We start from the raw sequence: 20,082 nt of genomic DNA, 5'->3' as shown, positions 1-20,082 counted from the left end.
AATATTATCATTATTGTATATAATGTTATCCTGGTTCTGCTCACTTTACTTTGTATCAGTTCATATGTCTTCCCAGGTTTTTCTGAAACTATCACCTTCATCATTTCTTACAGTACAACAGTATTCTTTCACAATCACATATCACAACTTGTTCAGCCATTCCTTAATTGATAGGCATCCCCTTAGTTTCCAATACTTTGCCACTACAAAAAGAGCTGCTATAAATATTTTTTGTACATATGGATCCTTTTCCTTTTTCTTTGATCTCTTTGGGATACAGATCTACCAGAGATATCGCTAGATGAAAAGATTCCACAGCTTTATACCTTTTTGGGCATAGTTCCAAATTGTTTTTCAGAATGTTTAGACTAGGTCACAACTCCACCAACAATGCATTAGGGTCCTTATTTTTCCACATCCCCTCCAGCATTTGTCATTTTCTTTTTCTGTCACGTTAGCCAATCTGAAAGGTGTGAGGTGATACCTCAGGATTATGTTAATTTATAAATCTCTAATCGATAGTGGTCTGAAGTCTTTTTTCATGTGACTATTTATAGCTTTGATTTCTTCTCCTGAAAACTACTTATTCATATCCTTTGACCATTTATTAATTGGGGAATGGTTCTTTTTTAAGATTTGGATCAGTTCCCTATATATTTGAGAGATGAGTTTCAGAGAATTTGCTGTAAAAATGCCCATCCCCCCAGTTTCCTGCTTTCTTTCTAATTTTGGTTGCATTTGGTTTTGTTTGTGCAAGACTTTTTTTTTTAATTTCATGTAATTAAAATTATTCATTCTACTTCCTATGAGCCTCTCTATCTCATAAACTCTTCCCTTATCCATAGATCTGATAGGTAATTTTTTCTATGCCCCTTGAATTTTTTTTATGATATTTCCTTTTATGCTTAAATCATGTACCCATTTTGATCTTATCTTGGTATACAGTGTGAGATATTGGTCTATGACTAGTTTTTGCTAAACTGCTTTCTAATTTCCCAGCAAATGGTGGATTCTTGCCCCTAAAGTTTGGACCTTTGGTTTTAACCAACAGTAGGTTACTCTGATAACTTACTTCTGCATATTGTGCACTTAATCTATTTCTTAAACTGTACCAAATTGCTTTGATTATTACTACTTTATAGTATAGTTTGAAATCTGGTATTAAGCCATTTTCCTTCTTTTTTATTGATTTCTTTGACATTCTTGACATTTTTTCTTCCAGACTCCTTTTGTTATTCTTTTTATCTAGCTCTGTAAAATAATTCTTTGGTAGTTTGGTTGACATGGCACTGAATTAAAAATCAGTTTAAATTTTCATGTTTATTATATTGGTTTAGCTTACCCATGAGTAATCAATATTTTTTTCTAGTTGTTTAGATTTGTTCTTTTTGTGTGAAAAATGTTTTATAACTGTATTCATATAGTTCCTGGGTTTATCTTAGCAGGTAGACTACCAAGTATTTCATACTGCCTCCACTTTTTGAAAATTTTTTGTTCTATTTCTTCCTGCTGAGTTTTGTTGATAATATATAGAAATGCTCATGATTTATGTGGATTTATCTTTTATACTGCAATCTTGATAAAATTGTTAATTATTCTGATAAGTTTTTTATCTGATTTTCTAGAATCTTCTAGGTATAGTGTCGTATTATGTAGATAGCAATAGTCTTGTTTCCTCGTTGTCTATTTTTCTTTCAAATTTTTTCTTATCTTATTGCTATAGTTAGCATTTCTAATACAATATTGAATAATAATGGTAATAAAAGGCATCCTTGTTTCACTCTTGATCTTATTGGGAAGACTTCTAGTTTATCCCCATTACAGATAATGTTTACTCTTATTTTAAATAGATACTTCTTATCATTTTTAGAAAAACTCCACTTGTTCTATTCATCTCTTAGACTTTCTTCTTATTTATTTTATGGTTAAATCTATTTAGCTTCAAGATGGATAAATTAAGGTCTTCCATTAGAATAGTTCTAGTATTTCTTACCGTAATTCATGTAATTTTTCCTCCAAGAATTTGGTTGCTATGCTATTTGGTGCATATATGTTTAGTATTGATATTATTTCATTTTATATTGTACATTTTAATAAAATATAATTTCTCTGATTATCTCTTTTAATTAGATCTATTTTTGCTTTTACTTTGAGATCATGATTGCTACTCTGCCTTTTTTTTAACTACAGTTAAAACATAATAGATTCTGTGACAGTATCTGTAACCAGAATGGCCTTTGTTTTCTTTGAATGACTCAGCTTACCTCATTGAGCTTCCCTGGACGCTGGGGCTTGCTCTTCCGGGGCAGGACCAGAACTTCCTGTGTGATGAGTCATGGGGCTGGCTGAGGGGAGGTGTTAATGTCTATGCTAGGGGGAGGGGCCAACTCAGGAACCAATTGGCCCTGGTCATTTGGGCGGAGCTTGATGATGTCAAAAACCCTATAAGAGGGGAGAGGACAGCTTGAAGACCTTCTTTTCCTTTTTCGGTTGGAGCCAGCGACAGTTACGACAGTTACGTCAGTTACAGCGACCGTTACATCGTCAGTTGCAGTTGCAGCTTCAGTTACAGACACAGACACAGCTGAGGCAGGAGCTGCCAGTAGCAGAGCTGATCTACGGGAGGAAGCTGAACAAAGACTTCAGTCCAGTGGGTAATCTTATTACCATAAAAGGGGGAAACATGATTTTGCTTTACGCAATCATGTTTCTCTGTAGCCTCCTGGTTACTCTTTCAAGGCGTACTTATTGGGCCTGGAAGATTATGATCAACATATCAAAATGGGGCTTCTGGTTCATGGGTTGGTTACTGTGGAGCCTAAATAAATGTTTTGATTCTTCTGCCTTCTACTTTGAGAGTTTCTTCTATCCGGCGATTCCGAACCTTTCAGACATGTTTATGATCCTCTTTGAGATTATAAACTCTGCCCTCCTGATACATTTGGCGTCACGAACAGGATCGCTAGGTATAAGATCTCTATTTAGAAGCAGAACAATTCCAGAGGAAGAGATGAATATCCCAGGATGGGAGGATCCATTTTATTCCTCCCTAGCAAAAGAATTGGCTAAAAAAGCTGGACCCTGTGAAAACTGGGAACCAAGGCTACGGAGAGGAGATCCTAGGGATTTGGAAAAGTGTTTACGAGAAGTTGGGATTCAGTCAGGGGCATCACTATCTAGGCAAAGCTGGATAGTGTTATCAGCCTACCGGCTAGTATACGAAAGATTGAGATTAAGTGAAAGACATGGGGGCACTCCTACCCCACAGGAAGAAGGGAAATCTCAGATAGCAGAAGACCAAACTGACTCAAATGAGAACTTTTCTATTAATGTGGCTAAGAGCAACAGGAGACCAAAAAAGCCCAGAGTGCATTTCAACCCAGCCCAGAAAGAGCCTGACTGCCTGCTTCGTCCTAGCCATGGTGGCAGAGGAAGTGAGTGGGGAGAGAATGAGACAATGTTAGGGGCTGAGGCACAAAACACTACTGGGGTTCAGGATGTGCCTCACACAGAGAATAGGAGATGGTTAAATGATCAGACAAGGGCTCGACCCATACAAAGGAGGAAGACAGAAACCCGAGGTGAAGATTCAGTTACAAGGGAAATTCAGGAAGATTTCTCACCGCAAGAGGTCACAGATATTTTGAGTAGATTCAGCCAAAGAATAGGAGAACCATTGATATCTTGGATGGTAAGACTCAGTGATCAAGGGGCCGGTGGAATATCAGTAGATGGGACAGACTGCATGAGATTCATAGGTATCAGCCATGATCCTCTAGTTCAACAAGCTTTTAGGGAACATCATCAGCAAGGAGATGGTGATAGCAGGACTACTCTGTTGGCATTAGCCGCTGTGGGATGCAATAAGAGATATGCTACTGATTCTATGTGGCCCACTGAGCACAGACCCTGGTATTCACTTAGAGATTGTATCATGAGACTAAAGGAGGAGGTAATGAAGACTGCCATTATGACAGGAACTGCAGACAAATATTACAATGATTCAATGGAACTGCCTCATAGGAATTTAATAATTAGGACAGCTCCCCCTGCTTATAAACAACTAATTTTGAATTTATTACTTGGAGAAGTAGGGAGCCGTCTTACAACAGTGATAAATAAGATTTTACAGTTATATGACTTAGGTGACTGGGGAAGGGATAGATCTCCTCGAGAGAGAAGGGTGAATAACCAGCAAACTTGGCGCCAAAGGAGAGTAACAAGGAAAGAAATGTTTACTGCTTTATTGAGAGCAGGAGTAGGTTTTGAAATGATAGATGGAATTCCAACCAATGAATTATACAGAATGTATAGAGGACTTGATAACACGAGAAATAGGGAAATAAGAACTGCTCCTGCAAGCCTACAAGCCACTCAGACTGAAGGTGACCTTGTGTGATTAACGGATGAAAACTTGTACATTTGGGGAAAGGCTGGGAGGACAATCTTAGTCTCTATCTAGGGTGGGATCCTCTTGGCTTCCTCATTATGTTCCTTTTGAAAAGAAACATTTCCCACCTGAGTTTGGCTCTGATGTTGGATCTTTGCATAACTGAAATCTCAACCAAACTTGAGATGATTTTATTTGAAGAATTATAGTCCATACTTGTCTATTCTTTTTGTCCTTTGTTTTGGCTAACCTTGTTGCTAGTTTTGTTTCCTTCAGGCTTAAGCACCCTGCACTTTCCGGTGACTGCCTAAGCATGTAGCATTCTTGGAATTCCTGCCAGCTCGTTAAAGAAATGACCTCTGGAATGGGACTTTTTGGGGGCAGGGCCATCTCTACATCCAATTTCAGCATGAAGAAGCTATGGAAAATGAGACCTTCACCCCTCACCCCAAGATTTTGAGCCCCAATCGTTCAAGGGGGGTGGAAATAATGATAGTGTTCTGTTTACTTATTTTGTGTTATCCTTGCTGTGTTGTTTTATTGTTATGATATTATTGATCCTATGTAATGGATACAAGGATTTAGGGGTGGACATTTGAATTATTAATAATTATTTTGGGGATGATTGATTGAAGAGATTATTTTGCTGGGATCTAGGGGTGGATCGCATTTGAATCGTTAACCAATGTTAATGGGAATGTCACTGAATGATATGTTTTGCTTTATAATGAATGATATGTTTTAGTTTCCTTTGTAATTGGATCACAATGTATGTTCTAGGATACATGGCTGATTAGATTATGTATCCTATAACAAGGGGTGGAGTGTAACCAGAATGGCCTTTGTTTTCTTTGAATGACTCAGCTTACCTCATTGAGCTTCCCTGGACGCTGGGGCTTGCTCTTCCGGGGCAGGACCAGAACTTCCTGTGTGATGAGTCATGGGGCTGGCTGAGGGGAGGTGTTAATGTCTATGCTAGGGGGAGGGGCCAACTCAGGAACCAATCGGCCCTGGTCATTTGGGCGGAGCTTGATGATGTCAAAAACCCTATAAGAGGGGAGAGGACAGCTTGAAGACCTTCTTTTCCTTTTTCGGTTGGAGCCAGCGACAGTTACGACAGTTACGTCAGTTACAGCGACCGTTACATCGTCAGTTGCAGTTGCAGCTTCAGTTACAGACACAGACACAGCTGAGGCAGGAGCTGCCAGTAGCAGAGCTGATCTACGGGAGGAAGCTGAACAAAGACTTCAGTCCAGTGGGTAATCTTATTACCATAAAAGGGGGAAACATGATTTTGCTTTACGCAATCATGTTTCTCTGTAGCCTCCTGGTTACTCTTTCAAGGCGTACTTATTGGGCCTGGAAGATTATGATCAACATATCAAAATGGGGCTTCTGGTTCATGGGTTGGTTACTGTGGAGCCTAAATAAATGTTTTGATTCTTCTGCCTTCTACTTTGAGAGTTTCTTCTATCCGGCGATTCCGAACCTTTCAGACATGTTTATGATCCTCTTTGAGATTATAAACTCTGCCCTCCTGATACATTATCTTATTTTAACTCTATGTGTGTCTTTTTGTTTGAGTGTATTTCTTGTAGACAACATATTGTTGTCTTCTGGTTTCTAATCCATTCTGCTATCTGCTTCCACTTTATAGGTGAGTTCATCCCATTCCCATTCATAGTTATGATAGATAACTGCATTTCCCTCCATCCTGTTTTCTTCTGTTTATCTTTCTTTCTCTCTCTCTTTTTAAATCCTGTCCCTCCTCAAAAGTCTGTTTTACTTCTGACCACTGCTTCCCTTAATCTGATCTCCCTCTTATCACTCCTCCCTGGCCCCCTTCCCCACCCATTCTTTTTCTAAACTCCTTCCCTTCCTACCTTCCTACTTCCCTGTTAGGTAAGATGGATTTCTATGCCCAACTGAATGTGTGTGTGTGTGTGTGTGTGTGTGTGTGTGTGTGTGTGTGTGTGTGTATTCTTCCCTTCTTTGAACTTGTTCAGATGAGAGTGAAATTGCCTAGTGTCCTCCAGTTTCCCCTCCATTGTAAAAAAAATCTATCCTTTGGAGGACTCTTTTATTCCCCCATTTTTCTTCTTCCTTCCCCCTTCTCCCAGTATATCCCTCTTTCTAACCCCTCTATTTTTCAATCAGAGTTCTTCCAGGATAAAAGAGACCTGTGTATGTTTATTTCAGAGCAAAAGGGAAGAAGCCTATGAAGATTAAGAGAGAGAGAGAGAGTGAAGACTCTCTAAAGGAAGCATGTATCTGTGAGAGAGTTACTGGAAAAGGACAAGAAGAAATGAGATTCAGAGTAGCAGTGAAGAGGTCAGTTTTAGCAGGAGAAAGATAGTTCTTTTTCTAAGATCAAATTATTCCAGCTAATACATGGTTTACTTCTCTGAACTTTTCAGATTAATTACTTTAACCTTCTTCATTTTGACTTGAGACCTCAGACTCCTAAAGTGTGATGTTTAAGCACAGGCATCAATTAATGTCTTAGAATCACAGGAAGAGCTAGAAGGGGGATTATAGATTATCTGAGCTGATATATTCACAGACTGTTAGAGCTAGAAGTGTCAGATGAGGAAACTGAGGCCCAGAGGGATGAAGTAATAATAAAGGACACAGAGATGTTACCAGTAGAGCCTGGGCTTCCTGATGCTTCATAACTAATACTCTTCACACTACAATCATGTGATTCATGACCTTTTCTCCATCTTGAATTATGACTTTGCTTTAAAAGGCTCTGCTTTAAGGATCCATCTTGACTTCTCATATTGGAATGTGTAGGCAAGCTGTCCTTGAAAGTCAGACAGGTCACCTCAGAGAGTTCTCAATGCCAGCAGGAGATAACTGAACATCTCAGAGGGAGGCTTTGCCTCTCTGAGTCAGTATCCTATCCAAAATGTCACTGCCTGCAATTTTAGAGCCTGCTGGAAGCATGCCTCTTGGAAAAGATGCCAAATTAGTGGCAGATTGAGAAATGTGTGTGGTACAGGGGTGTCAAAATGAGGGAGAACTTAGATCCAATAGCTCTGAAGCAGCATCTGTAGTCTTGGCCAAGATTTCAGTTTCCTGATTTTCTTCATAGAAAAGAAATCAAGATGGTGATGGGGAAGGGTACAGAAATGCAGATGTTCCTCTCTTTCTGAAGTACATGTGCCTTTTGTAAACAATGGTCTGGAAAGTGAATTTCTGAGTATTGAATTTTGTGTTCTGATTGGTTTTCGTTATAAAATTATATACACATGTATATATACACACATATGCACATTCCTTTAGAGAAGAACAATGATACTCCTTTCCTCAACTGCAGAAAATAGGATCAGTCAGTTAACCAACATTTATCAAGCACTTTCTATGTGCCAGGCATGGTGCTAAACATTGGGGATACAAAGAGAGGAAAATGTCCCTGAGCTTTGTATAGCAGGTGCTATGATAAATGCTTTTGCAAATATTATTTTACTTGATCCTTACAACAGCCTTGGGAGGTAGGTGATGTTATCCCCAGTTTATAGTTGAGGAAACTGAGGCAGATGGAAGGTAAGTCACTTGACCAAGGACTCATTGCTAGTAAGTTTCTGAGGCTGGATTTGAACTCAGGTCTTCCTGAGGTGCTTAATAAATGCTTATTAACTGTTCCCTTTTGGGGGGCATTTGAGGCGAGGAGTATAATTGTATTTCCCTAAAAGAATATGTATCTAATTTTATAATGAAAATCAATCAGAACGCAGAATTCAATATCTAGAATTCCAGTCTCAGAACTCTATCCACTGTGTCACCTAACCTAGCTGTCCTACAATCTAATGAGGGAGACAAAATGTAATTATGTACAACAAACTATTTACAGGATAAATAGGAAACAATCAACAGAGAGAAGGCACTAAAATTAAGAGGGAATGGGAAAGGCTTCCTCTAGAAGGTGGGATTTTAGTTGGAACTTGACGAAAGTCAGGGAAGCCAGGAGGTAGAGATGAAAAGGAAGAGCATGGTTGGCGGGGGGTGTGGATAGGCAGAGAAAATGCCTGGATCCTAGGAACAAACCTTAAATCACAATGAGTAAAATAAAATGATGATTTTATTGTCGTCATTATTATCTAATAACAATAATTATATTAAAATGTATCAAGGATCCACAATCTTATTATTGGGGATGCCATCTGCCTGAATATAGATCACTTCTATAACTTAGTACATGGTTTTTATGCTATAGCAAAAAAAACCTTATTTATCTTGTAGCCAACTTGCCTGTACATCTCTTGCTAGATTGCTCTTCAGAAGGCCTCCCATAAGGGGCTGTACTGAAAGCTTTTCCATCTGGGTAACCCTGCTAGAGCTTATACTCCACTGGCCCAGCCTTCAAGAACCCAAGGTCACCTTCATGCCACAATGAGAATCAGAACAGGACTTTGCAGGGGCATGCATCAATGAGTCACAAAATATAAATTTCAAGCAACCAGGGTTATTTTTACATTTACCACAATAGCTTTAAAGTGTAAGAACCATGACAGTTTGGCCAAACAACAAAGTCATGAAAGTTTGCCTATCTCCTACCTGCCTTCTTCTTCAACGTACCACATTAGGACTTTGTTTCTGCTACTCAGCCTGCTTTTCTAGCACTATAGGTAAGTTGGTGATTTTTGGAAGTCTTTGGATTCAGTTGAGCTAACAGAAGGAAGCCCTGAAACAGAAAGCAACAACAACATACAAATCCACCAATAAACATTTATCAATCAATAAACAACATTTGTTGTTCAGTCACGTTCGATGCTTTGTGACCCCAAGTGGGGTTTTCTTGGCAAAGATGCTGGAATGGTTTTCCATTTCCTTCTCCAGTTCATTTTACAGATGAGGAAACTGAGGCGAACAGGGTTAAGTTACCTGTCCAGGGTCACACAGCTAGTATCATTTATTAAGTGCCTGCTATGTACCAGGCCCTGTGCTAAGTGCTGGGGATAAAAAACAGGCAAAAGACAAGCTTTATCCTCAAGGATCTTACAATCTATGGTGAGATTTGTGTGATGTGGGGCAGGTCATTTAATATCCCTGGACCCTGCTTTCCTCATCTGCAAAAATGAAAGAGTTGAACTGGATGGCCTCTGTAGTGTCTTCCAGCTTTAGTCTCCATCTTGTTATTTAAAGGAAGTTAAATAGGGAAATAAAATAGTGACAGAACACAGCCACCAAAACACAGGCCTGAAAGACGAGGATTTCCTATGAAATGAGAATTTGGAAATGTGCATCCAAGAAGTGCCGTCTTTATAAGTGAAGGAACAGCAGGTATCCATGTCATCTCAGTATAATGGTTCTTGTTTGTGCTCTTAGTGGATGTCGAGGTGATTGGTAAAGAACAGAGAAGATGCAAAGCAATTCTAGTATCATGTCTGTGCCCATTAACAAGTCCAAGAAGCTTTCAGACTCCACAGGAGGGCTGGTTCTCCAAGAGCAGCTGAAATTCAGTAGGGACGGCATAGGGTGATTTGATGGAATCCTACAAAGAAAAATAGTTATTAAGTGAATGCTCTTTGAAGGTTTTTCTATAGGTCAAGTCAAATGGAGGGTTAAGTCAATGAACCCATTCTAAAGTCATCTAATTGTGTTACCTTCCATCCTAGCCCATCTTTTCCAAAAGAATAGTGTAAGACATTTTACCAAGTACTTTCCTAAAATTCAGGTAAGTTATAGTTACATAATTTGCTTGATCTAGTAGTTTACTAGCTTGGTGGGGGAATAACATTAAATCTGGCATACTTAATCTTGAATAGCTAGCATTTTTTCCCCCAAAGCACTATATAAATGTTAGCCACTATTGATGAAACCATGATAACTCCATGTAATCACTACTCCTTTTTCCCCAGATTTTTCTCAAACATCTAATTAATGATCTATTCTGGAGTTTCCACACTGAAGTCAAGCTCATTGGCATTTAGCTTGTAGATTCTATTCTCTTCCTTTGGTGGGGGTGGGGCGGTACTGGGAAGAACATTTTCCCTTCTTCAGTCTTGCAGTACCTCTCCCATTTTCTATGATCATTCAGATATTACTGGCAATGGTTCAGCCATCATATCCATCAATTATTTCATCACCTGAGTATGTGGGTATATTTGGACCAGGCGACTTCAATTCATCAAGGACAACACAGAGCTGTCTTATCCTTTTCTTACTTATCAGCTCCTTGCCAATCATTTTTATTCTCTTGTTTCCAGTGCAGTTCCATTCTTCCTTTGCTGATGTAGAAGCTGATGTAGAATAAGAATCCTATGCAAGCACAGCATGGTGGGGAAAAAAGATTGGACTGGGGATCAAAAGACCGTAGAACTAGTCTTGACCCTGGACAAGTGTCAGTAAGGAGGATTTTGTCATCCTTTTAGAGTTTAGCTTCTCAGGATCCATGGCTATGGGAATGCCTAGTTTCCAGGTGTTAGATGATAACTCCCAGAATAATCTCAAGGATCCTACATAGCAATTCTTAGAATCATAGTGACAGACAGTCCTACTGAGGCTGCACTGTGAGATATAGGGGTGACATAATTGATATTTACTACACTTGAGCAGAATGACGATATTGCTAAAGTTAACCTGTGAGCTTTATGTTGGCAAGATGCATTCTTTGTCCAGTGCCCTATAAAACAGGTATGCATTGATTAGTGAGTTGGGGAATCCATGAGTAATGCATAGAGGAATGCATATATGTGCCTCAACCAGCCACCACTGCGGCTTGAGGGGATTTAGAAGAGTGCACAAGTTGCGCTTGTCTCAATTGACCTCATTGAGACATACGGGTAGTTGCCCTCCCTTCTCACCGGCCCCTGTGAAAAGGGTGATTAGGGAATGCTGTAGGAGTTTGTGGTGCTCCCATTATCAGCAATACTGTGTTAGAGAAATAGACTAGAATAAAGCTTATTATTAACCCCTCCAAAGCTGTTTTCTGTCTGACCAGATCAAGAGTGAACCTGTCAGAGGCTGGAGTCCAGAAACCTCCAGTGCCTCTCATGTGTCACCTGTGAAACAATAACCTTCCCTGGTATTAAGTGTCTTTAATTGAATAATGAAGAGATAGGCCTGTGTATCTTCTAAGGTCCTCAGATTTCTATGATTCTGTAAATCCTAGCTTTGCCAATTACTAGGTATATGACTTCTTTTGCTAACTCATTTTACCTCATTCTATTTCAATCTCTATGTGTGTAATGAGGCAGCTGGTGGTGCAGGGGATAGAGTGCTGGACCTGGGGTCAGGGAGACTTGAGTTCAAATCTAACCACAGACACTTACTAGCTGTGTGACCCTGGATAAGTCACTTAGCCCATTTGATTCAGCATCCCTACCTGTAAAATGGAGATAATAATAGAACCTACTTCCTAGGGCTCTTATTAAATGAGATAGCATTTGTAAAGGACTTAGCACAGTGTCTGGAACATAGTAGGTGCTATGCAAATGTTAGCTATTGTCAGCCAGCCGGAACAGGCCTTGGGGCCATGAATCGGTGAGCTGTGGGAGTTATCAGACTTCTCAACCCACAAACGCCAGAGAGCAGGTTAGAGGGAAATTGTGGGATCAAGTTCAGAGAGGTTCAGCCGCCAGTTCTGGGGGTGGTGGAGTTGGTGCGGTGGTGGCAGGGGCAGCAGCAGGAAACTCCTGAGGCTGCTTCCAGAGCTACAGTGTCAGCTGCTTCCCAAGTCCCTGGCTCACACGGTGGGAGGAATCTAGCAGCAGATCGGAGCGGGAGTACAAGGAGAACTTTGCGGGCACAAAGACAAATTCTCTTGCTGTGTCCTGCTTGGATCTGTATTGCAGTCCTGGTTGGCGGTTCTTGGGGAAGGAGGACCATTGCTGTGACAGAGCCTGGGCTGACGGTGGAGTAGAATGAGACGATGTTGCTCCATAAAACCTCTAGCCCTTGCACATATCATCAAATAGCCTTGATGTATAGAGTAGAGAAATCAGATGCTCCCTTGCAACCCTAGAAGCGATGACAGCCTTACATAACCCAGGTTTGTGTGACAGCCAAATCTACAGGGCAGCCTCTTGCAGGGTCATGGACCCTTCCTCCTCCTGCTGTGGCCTAAAGAGTTTCAATGACTCCCCACCACTGATTGAAATTTGAAAGTATCATTTGCTCTAAACTCCTCTTTCCTTGACCCGTCCTGTGCTCCTGTATGTCTCAAGTTAGACCTCAAGCCCTCCCTTGTGTGAATTTAAAAGTGCCTTAATAAAGGCAGATTGCTTTTAGCATTACTGTTCTGTCTCTTCTGTAGAAGCCTCGCAATCCCCAGAGATACTGCAATGAACTGGGGTAAATAACAACAATTTTACATATTTGGGGACTAGAAACTATACCCTTGGAATCTCAGTGGGTCAATCAAGGTAGAAGGAGATTTGTTTGTTTGTTTTTGTATAGAAGATTTAGCAATTATCATAATCTCAACTTCTAATAAGCATTTAAAAACATTTCTGGGAAGAGAAAAATTCTGTTTATTTGCTCACAGCAAACCACATATAGGAAAGTAACAGCTTGGTGAGGTATCAGTGATTGCATAAACCTTTGATGTTTCCAGCACGCCCTTGGAGTCTTTCTTAGGAATTGTTTTTGCTTAGCTCATAATGGAGAAATCTGCTAGAGTGCAGGAGTTGTCTATTTATGTGCTTCTGGCTTAAAGTGTAAAATAGCTTTATCATTTACAGAGGGCCTGGAAAAATAATGAGCGAATATCTGTCAATAGATCTGTGCTTGGGTAGCTCATGAATCGGTCTGGCATAGAAGACAGAGATCTGCTTCAAAGCCAAAAGACCTGGCTTCAAGTTCTGCCTCTGCATATGGGCTATATGACCCTGGGCAAGTGTAACCAGAATGGCCTTTGTTTTCTTTGAATGACTCAGCTTACCTCATTGAGCCTCTGGACGCTGTGGCTTGCTCTTCCGGGGCAGGAAGCCCAGAGAGCATGTCAGGAAGCAGAAAACTTCCTGTGTGATGAGTCATGGGGCTGGCTGAGGGGAGGTGTTAACGTCTACGCTAGGGGGAGGGGCCAAGTCAAGAACCAATCGGCCCTGGTCATTCAGGCGGTGCTTGATGATGTCAAAAACCCTATAAGAGGGGAGAGGACAGCTTGAAGAGCTCTCTTTCCTCTTCCAGTTGGTGTGGGAAGCAGCGGCAAGCAAGCGTGACTCTGGGCCAGCCCTTGCTCTTGGGCCGAGCCCAGATGTTGGTAACTATGAATTGTATTGGGTCTGTCTGTTGATATTTGTAACTTGTTTGTGTTTTGGTTTTGAGGTTCGGGGTGCTGGTTTGTTTTTCCCCCGAACTAAATGAATGTTTTGAACCTCAGGGTGCTGGTTTTTTCCCCTGAAGTAAGTCAATGAATCTGTATTTGGTCTGTCTCTTGATGCTTGTCTGTATGCTCCCCTGAACTAACTGAATGCTAACTGAATGCTGGCGTTTTCCCCTGAACTAAATGAATGTTGTCTGTATGCTAACTGAATGCTGGATTAAAGTAAGCTGGTCAACCCCTTCACCATGCTTTCCTTGTTTAAGCAGATAAAAAGAACCTGTGCTTTCCTGGCAGCCTCCTGGGTGCCGGCTGTGGGGGAGGGATCTTATGCCCCCACCGAAGCTGCTAGCTGGGTTGTTAAAACAGCAAGTCACTTAACTGTCACTTAACTTAGGTGCTCTAGGAAGTTCTCTAAGACTAGAATTTGCTGACTTGTGTTGATAGGAGGAATTTCTTTGACTTGCTGTTTCTCAAATAAGACATTCCACCTTCCAACAGCATCTTCAATGGCTCCCCACCGTGGCTAGAATTCTCTCCCTCCTTAGCTTTACCTCCTGGCTTTCTTCAAGGCCCAGCTGAAATCCTACCTTCCACAGGAAGCCTTTTCCAATGCCACTGAATTCTAGTTCCTTCCCCCTGTTGATTATTTCCAATTTATCCTGTGTCTAGCTTGATTGTGCAGAGTTGTTCGCTTATCGTCTCCCCTGTTAGACTATAAGCTCCTTGAGGGTAGGGATTGTCTTTTGTATTTTTATGATCCTTATCACTTAGCATCCTTCTTGGAACATAGTAGGCACTTAATAAATCCTTATTGATTGTATCAATGAAATCACAGGTCTGGTCTCTATCCCTAATGTAGCTTAAAGGAAGAAGTAATAAGCTAATGAGCCAGATTAGGCGGAGAGAGCCTGAAAGAAAGGGCCCATGAAGGAATATGGACACATGACAAGATCTTCAAATACTGTAATGATTAGAGAAATGCAAACGGACTCCCTTCTCTCCATTTGGAAATGAATCTGGTCATCAGAGTAGGCTATGGTGAAGGACATGATGACTTGAGTGGTCTTCAAAAATCCACAAAGTCTGTGGGCTAGGACTTTTATGCCCTTAAATGACCAAGAAGCTGCATTAGAGAAGCCTTGTTTAACCAGGTCTGGGGAGGGGGCAGCTTTATCTTCCTTTAGGTAAAGCATCCTCATTGTGTAAGTTGGAGAAAAGAAGCTTCACTAAGGAAATGATGGTCCTATAACCCCCATGCTCCACCCCAGACCTGGGTGGCTGCTGGAACATGACAGTAAAAACATACATGGTGCCTAGACAAGCCTGAGCCTGGCCATTGGGCAGCCTCTTCTGCTCTGTGCTTCTTCCTCTGAGCTTGGATAATCAAAAATCAAGCCTGAGATGGACATCAGGATGCAACCTCATGATTCTAGGAGGTCAGGAACTGGCTGACAACAGGAGGGGTTTTCTACAGCCATACCCTTCTCAAAGAAGGTGACTGCTGACAGGATAAGGCCAAGTTTTGCCTTTGTTTGCCAGGAGATGAGGCCTTTGAGGGAGCTCTTAAGACAGTACAGAGCTGAGATGAAAGGGAAATAGTTGTTTAGCTATCCTACATTCTCATGTTTTCATGTTTTATATATATCATTCTCCCAGGATTGTATAATAGGAATTATGAGTTACTGTTCTGTGCTCTACTTCTTTGTCACTAAATAGCAGTCCTCTACCTGGTCTATCTGATAAAGATCTAAATTGTGTAATATTTTTCTAATTCCTTTTGGTAAGACCTCTGACATGAACATAAAGCTTAGGTTTAAGTGATTTTCTCTGTGGAAAGTGGAAGCATAAAGTGCCAGAGATAATAAGAAGGATCCTGACTCTAACGAGGCTCTTCAGGTGTGAAACCATTCTGCTCAAGTACAGAGCTCTTTAATGTTAACACTAAGATGCTCCAGACCTCTAGGTCAGAACTGGTCTGTTGTTACAAGATACTTTATATTATGTGCAGCTAGGTGACATAGTAGACAGCACACAGGACCTGGAGTCAGGAAGACCTGTGTTCAAATCCTTGCTCAGACACTTTCTAGCTGTGTGACCCTAAGCAAGTCACTTAACCTTGTTTGCCTTAGTTTTCTCATCTGTAAAATGAGCTGGTGAAGGAAATGGCAAACCACTCTAGTATCTTGGCCAAGAAAACCCCAACAGGGAAATGAAGAGTTGGAAATGGACTGAACAACAACAAATCTTAGTTTATAACACTTTAAGATTATTAAATTAGCACACCTATAAAACATAATGCAGTTCAACATTGGTAAGATTGTGAAGAAACAGGCTTTCTATTGCTGGTGGGAATTTATTCTGGTGCAACCTTTTTGGAGAACAGTATGGATTTAGTGAGACATAAAACTGATCATCTTTATTAGATAATAGGATTATAGTTTATCCCAGTATGCAGGGACTTTATCCTATCCTTTATCCTAAGGAACTCATTAAAAGAAAAAAATGGAGCCATCTATTAAAAATATTCACAGATGCTCTGTTTGTAATGGAGAAGAACTGGTAGGGGGGGGTGGAACTCTATTCCAAGTTTTGGAGATGGAGTAAATTTGATATATTACTGTAATGGAATATTATAAAAATATAAAAAAATGACAAACACGAGAACTGAGGGTCTAAGACAGGGAAGTAAACTGATTGATAGTCAGAGACTTCAAAGCTAAGGACTTTTGACAAAGATCTAGAGAGTTGACATTTTGTTACTTATGAAACATATTCATGAAGCTTGCTTGGTGCTTATTGCAGAGGCTCCCCTACACTTACTGGTAATGAATGCCCACTTGATCCCAGGTGGGATCACTGCTGTCTTCTCTTAATTTAGCCATGACTAATGAGCCTTGGCCTTCTATATTGGGCAAATTTAGTCTTGGAGAATATTAATTAGGTAAGATAACTTAATGACCTTGGAACCCATCCCAGTCTGTGTTGTGTAGAATATGTTTAGATGTACTTTTGATTAATTACCTGAATAATGTTGATATTTTTCTAAGTAGCCACAACATTTAGATTTTGTGGAGGCCAAAATGCAGTGCAAGAATAAAAGACTTTGTCAATGGCAAATGGATGCTTCAAAGACATGATTGTGTGCCCGGAGAGTGGATGGACCCACGACCTAGCTTTGCTTAGTTTTTGTTCTTCCTCAATCTCATTTGCATGCCATTGGGAGAAACTTTTAAGACTGAAATAGACTTCCTAGCCTCAGCCTCCCACACAGCCCCTAAGGTATTTGGGGAGCAGAGAAGAAGGAGGGGAAAACATCAGGGTAGCATAAGGGAAGGGAAAAATTAAAGAAAAGGGATTTTTGTGACATGGGATCAGGGGTTCAAAAAGGAGTTCTTTTGCTAGTTATAGTTGCAAAATCCACTAAGATGGCTATGGTTAGAGCGCATTGTTTGTGCAAAAGCAGTGTAGGCCCACTTTCTTGGCAATCAGTTTCCAGCTCTGTTATGGGATCTTTGAAACTGAAACACTAGCCCCTCCTTCAAACAGAAATCAGAAAGGCTACTGAAAGCTGAAGAGAATCAGATTAGAGAGCAAAATACAATTTGTATGTCTTTTGCACTTGTGATGGGGCACATTTTGGATGTGAGGAAGGAAAAATAGAGTCCCTAAATAAACGTATGCATGATTTTTTCAAAGAACTAGCAAAGTAATTTCTGAATGGACTTGGACCTGGGGGACATATTTTTAGATCAGCATCATGTTTCTCTATCAATGGCGATTGCTTGTTTAAAACCTCACTTGACATAGCTTATCTGGACAAATGAAGAACTTTTTAGTATAGAGAAAATTATTGCTGCTTTAATATTTCAATTCCTTTTAAGTTTCTCATGATGAGTTAGATTTTTTTTTCAGGATAAAAGCTTTTTAACGATAAAAATTAGATTGTTTCTGAAATGTGATTTGACTTTAAACAAATCAAGCAACTGACCCTCATCGAAATGCATTGTTATTTTGGGCTCTTCCTTTCCTCATCCACTTCACTGAATCCTGTGGGGGCATTTCTATTGATCCACTGCCGTAATGAATCACTTCCTTTCAATCCCTTTACCATAGGCCCTCTTATTATCTAGTCTCCTTTCCTCAGATTCGTCAGTTTTCTCTGCTTTGCTAAGTAATCTTCAGTTGCAGTTTATTTTCATCCTTCAATCATTCATTAAGAAATGCTACTGAGATGGAAGAAAACATAATTGACTGATAGGAGCACTGAGAACGAGAGTGAGAAAGTGGTAAACATCTTTATTTCAGGAGAGAGAAAAACACTAAAGTGGAATGTCAGGTGGAGCTGTCCAATGCAGAGATGATGAGGGGGAGAGGGAGAGACAGAGAGACAGACAGGCAGAGACAGAGACAGACAGACAGAAACAGAGAGCGAGAGAAAGAGAGTGAGAGAGAGAGAGAGAGAGAAAGAGAGAGAGAGAGAGAGAGAGAGAATATGTGTATGTAGGGTATGTTGGGGGAGAGGGGGAAAAGTGGAGAGACATTCATAGGAACCTTTGCTTATAAAGTAGAAAAGAACTACATTTGGGCGGGGAACGATCCAGGTTTATTTCAGCAGAATATCTACAATAATTCTGAATCTATCTACTGTAGATTGTTGACTTACGAATCATTTCACCGGTTTTAACATCTCACTCTATACTTTAAATGTGCTACCTAGCTGTCAGTTAACAACAAGAGCTAGCATTTTAAGTTCTGCAAAATGTTTCACACATATTGTGTCATTTATTTGATCCTCACGACAACCCTGAAAGGTAGCTATGTACTGCTATTACCTTCATTTTACAGGAAACTGAGGAAGACAAAGGTAAAAAGACTTTCCCAGGTTCACACAGCCAGTGAGAAGCTGAGGAAGGATCCGGACTCGGGTCTTTCCGATGCCAGGTTTAGCGCTCAATCCACCACCCCACCACCTACCTACCTAGATATTGGGTTACTTCTTCCAGAAAGGAGTCATACCTTTGAAGAGTCTGGACTCCTGTGACTCCTCCAGGCTGTGTCACTAATGAGTTATGTGACCTTGGGCAAAAAGAGTTGGCTTAGATAATCTCCAAAGTGCCTTCCAGCTCCAGTGTTTTTGAAGCCTTGGTCTTCAGGGAGGAAATAGATGAGAAGGCTCCAGTTACTAACGCTTACTTAACAGGCACAAAGTACTGAGCCCTCGCCCCAGACACACAGAGAACCCACATAGCCTTCTGGCAGCTGAACACACTTTAAAACCACAGAAGTCATCTTCTGCTGTTCCGCAGTTAAGCTCCCATATTGATTTCCTGGCTCCATAAAAGGGCCTTTAGAGGTCATGTACCAAGATGACCTTGGAGATCATCTTAACTACCTCTAGAGAAAGGCATTTCTCCCATTCAGGAGAGCCAAGACTGTTGCTTCTAACCCAAGCGTTGCTAATAAGCAATAGCCAATTTGATTGCCTCTGTCTCTATGTGACAGGGAAACTAGGTGGTGAAGTAGAGTGAAGGCCTAGAATCAGGAAGACCACCTATTAGCTGTATGACCCTGCACAAGCCACTTAACCCTGCTTGCCTCAGTTTCCTCATCTGTAAAATGACCTGGAGAAGAAAATGGTAAGCCACTCCAGTATCTTTGCCAAGAAAATGCCAAGTGGGGTCATGAAGAGTTGGCCAGGACTGAACAACAACAACAGTCTCTTTATGACAGGTATGCCATCGATGACTTTCTGTGTAGATGGAGGGAGCTGGGACTATTATCCACTCTAGTCTCTCAATTGCTTCTCATATAACAGGGAAGCTCTGTGTCTCCTATTAAGATGGTCTTGATCATGCTTGGCTGTGGGTGAGGTGGGGGGAGGGAAAGGCATACAAATTGAATTTTATAACCCCCCATTAACAGTTGTGACTCACACATGCTCATATCACTGCAGTAATTAGAGCAGCTGGAAGACAAGAACACAATCCCCGTGCTATGGTTTGATGGTGCTGCTGTTTTATTTAATGCCAGAGCTGTAAGTAAGTTTTGACAAATGAATCTGAGCCACTGGCATCATACCATTAATTACTGTTGAGTGAGACTGTGGATGAGGTGGAATCTGCCATGTGACTAGTCCTCAGGGGAAGAGGAAAGACCTATGATGCCGGATGTATTCTCACTTTTCCATCCTAAGGAAGGATTGACTAAGGCAGAAAAGGAAGAGCAGCATGTCACAGTTTACAATGCACAAAAGGGGAGTGGGAAGTTAGGATTATTCATTCATTCATTTACTTATTGGTTTATTTGTTTTTGCTAATTTATTTACTCACTTCATATGTTCAGTCTAGGCAATGAATAATGATCATTCAGCCTTTAAAGTGAATCCTTGGACCTGTATTTTCTACCCTGGCTGCCTATAGTA

Source organism: Trichosurus vulpecula, chromosome 1 (assembly GCF_011100635.1).
Source record: "Trichosurus vulpecula isolate mTriVul1 chromosome 1, mTriVul1.pri, whole genome shotgun sequence".
NCBI classification, from domain to species: domain Eukaryota; kingdom Metazoa; phylum Chordata; class Mammalia; order Diprotodontia; family Phalangeridae; genus Trichosurus; species Trichosurus vulpecula.
Note: the sequence above shows the minus strand (reverse complement) of the source record.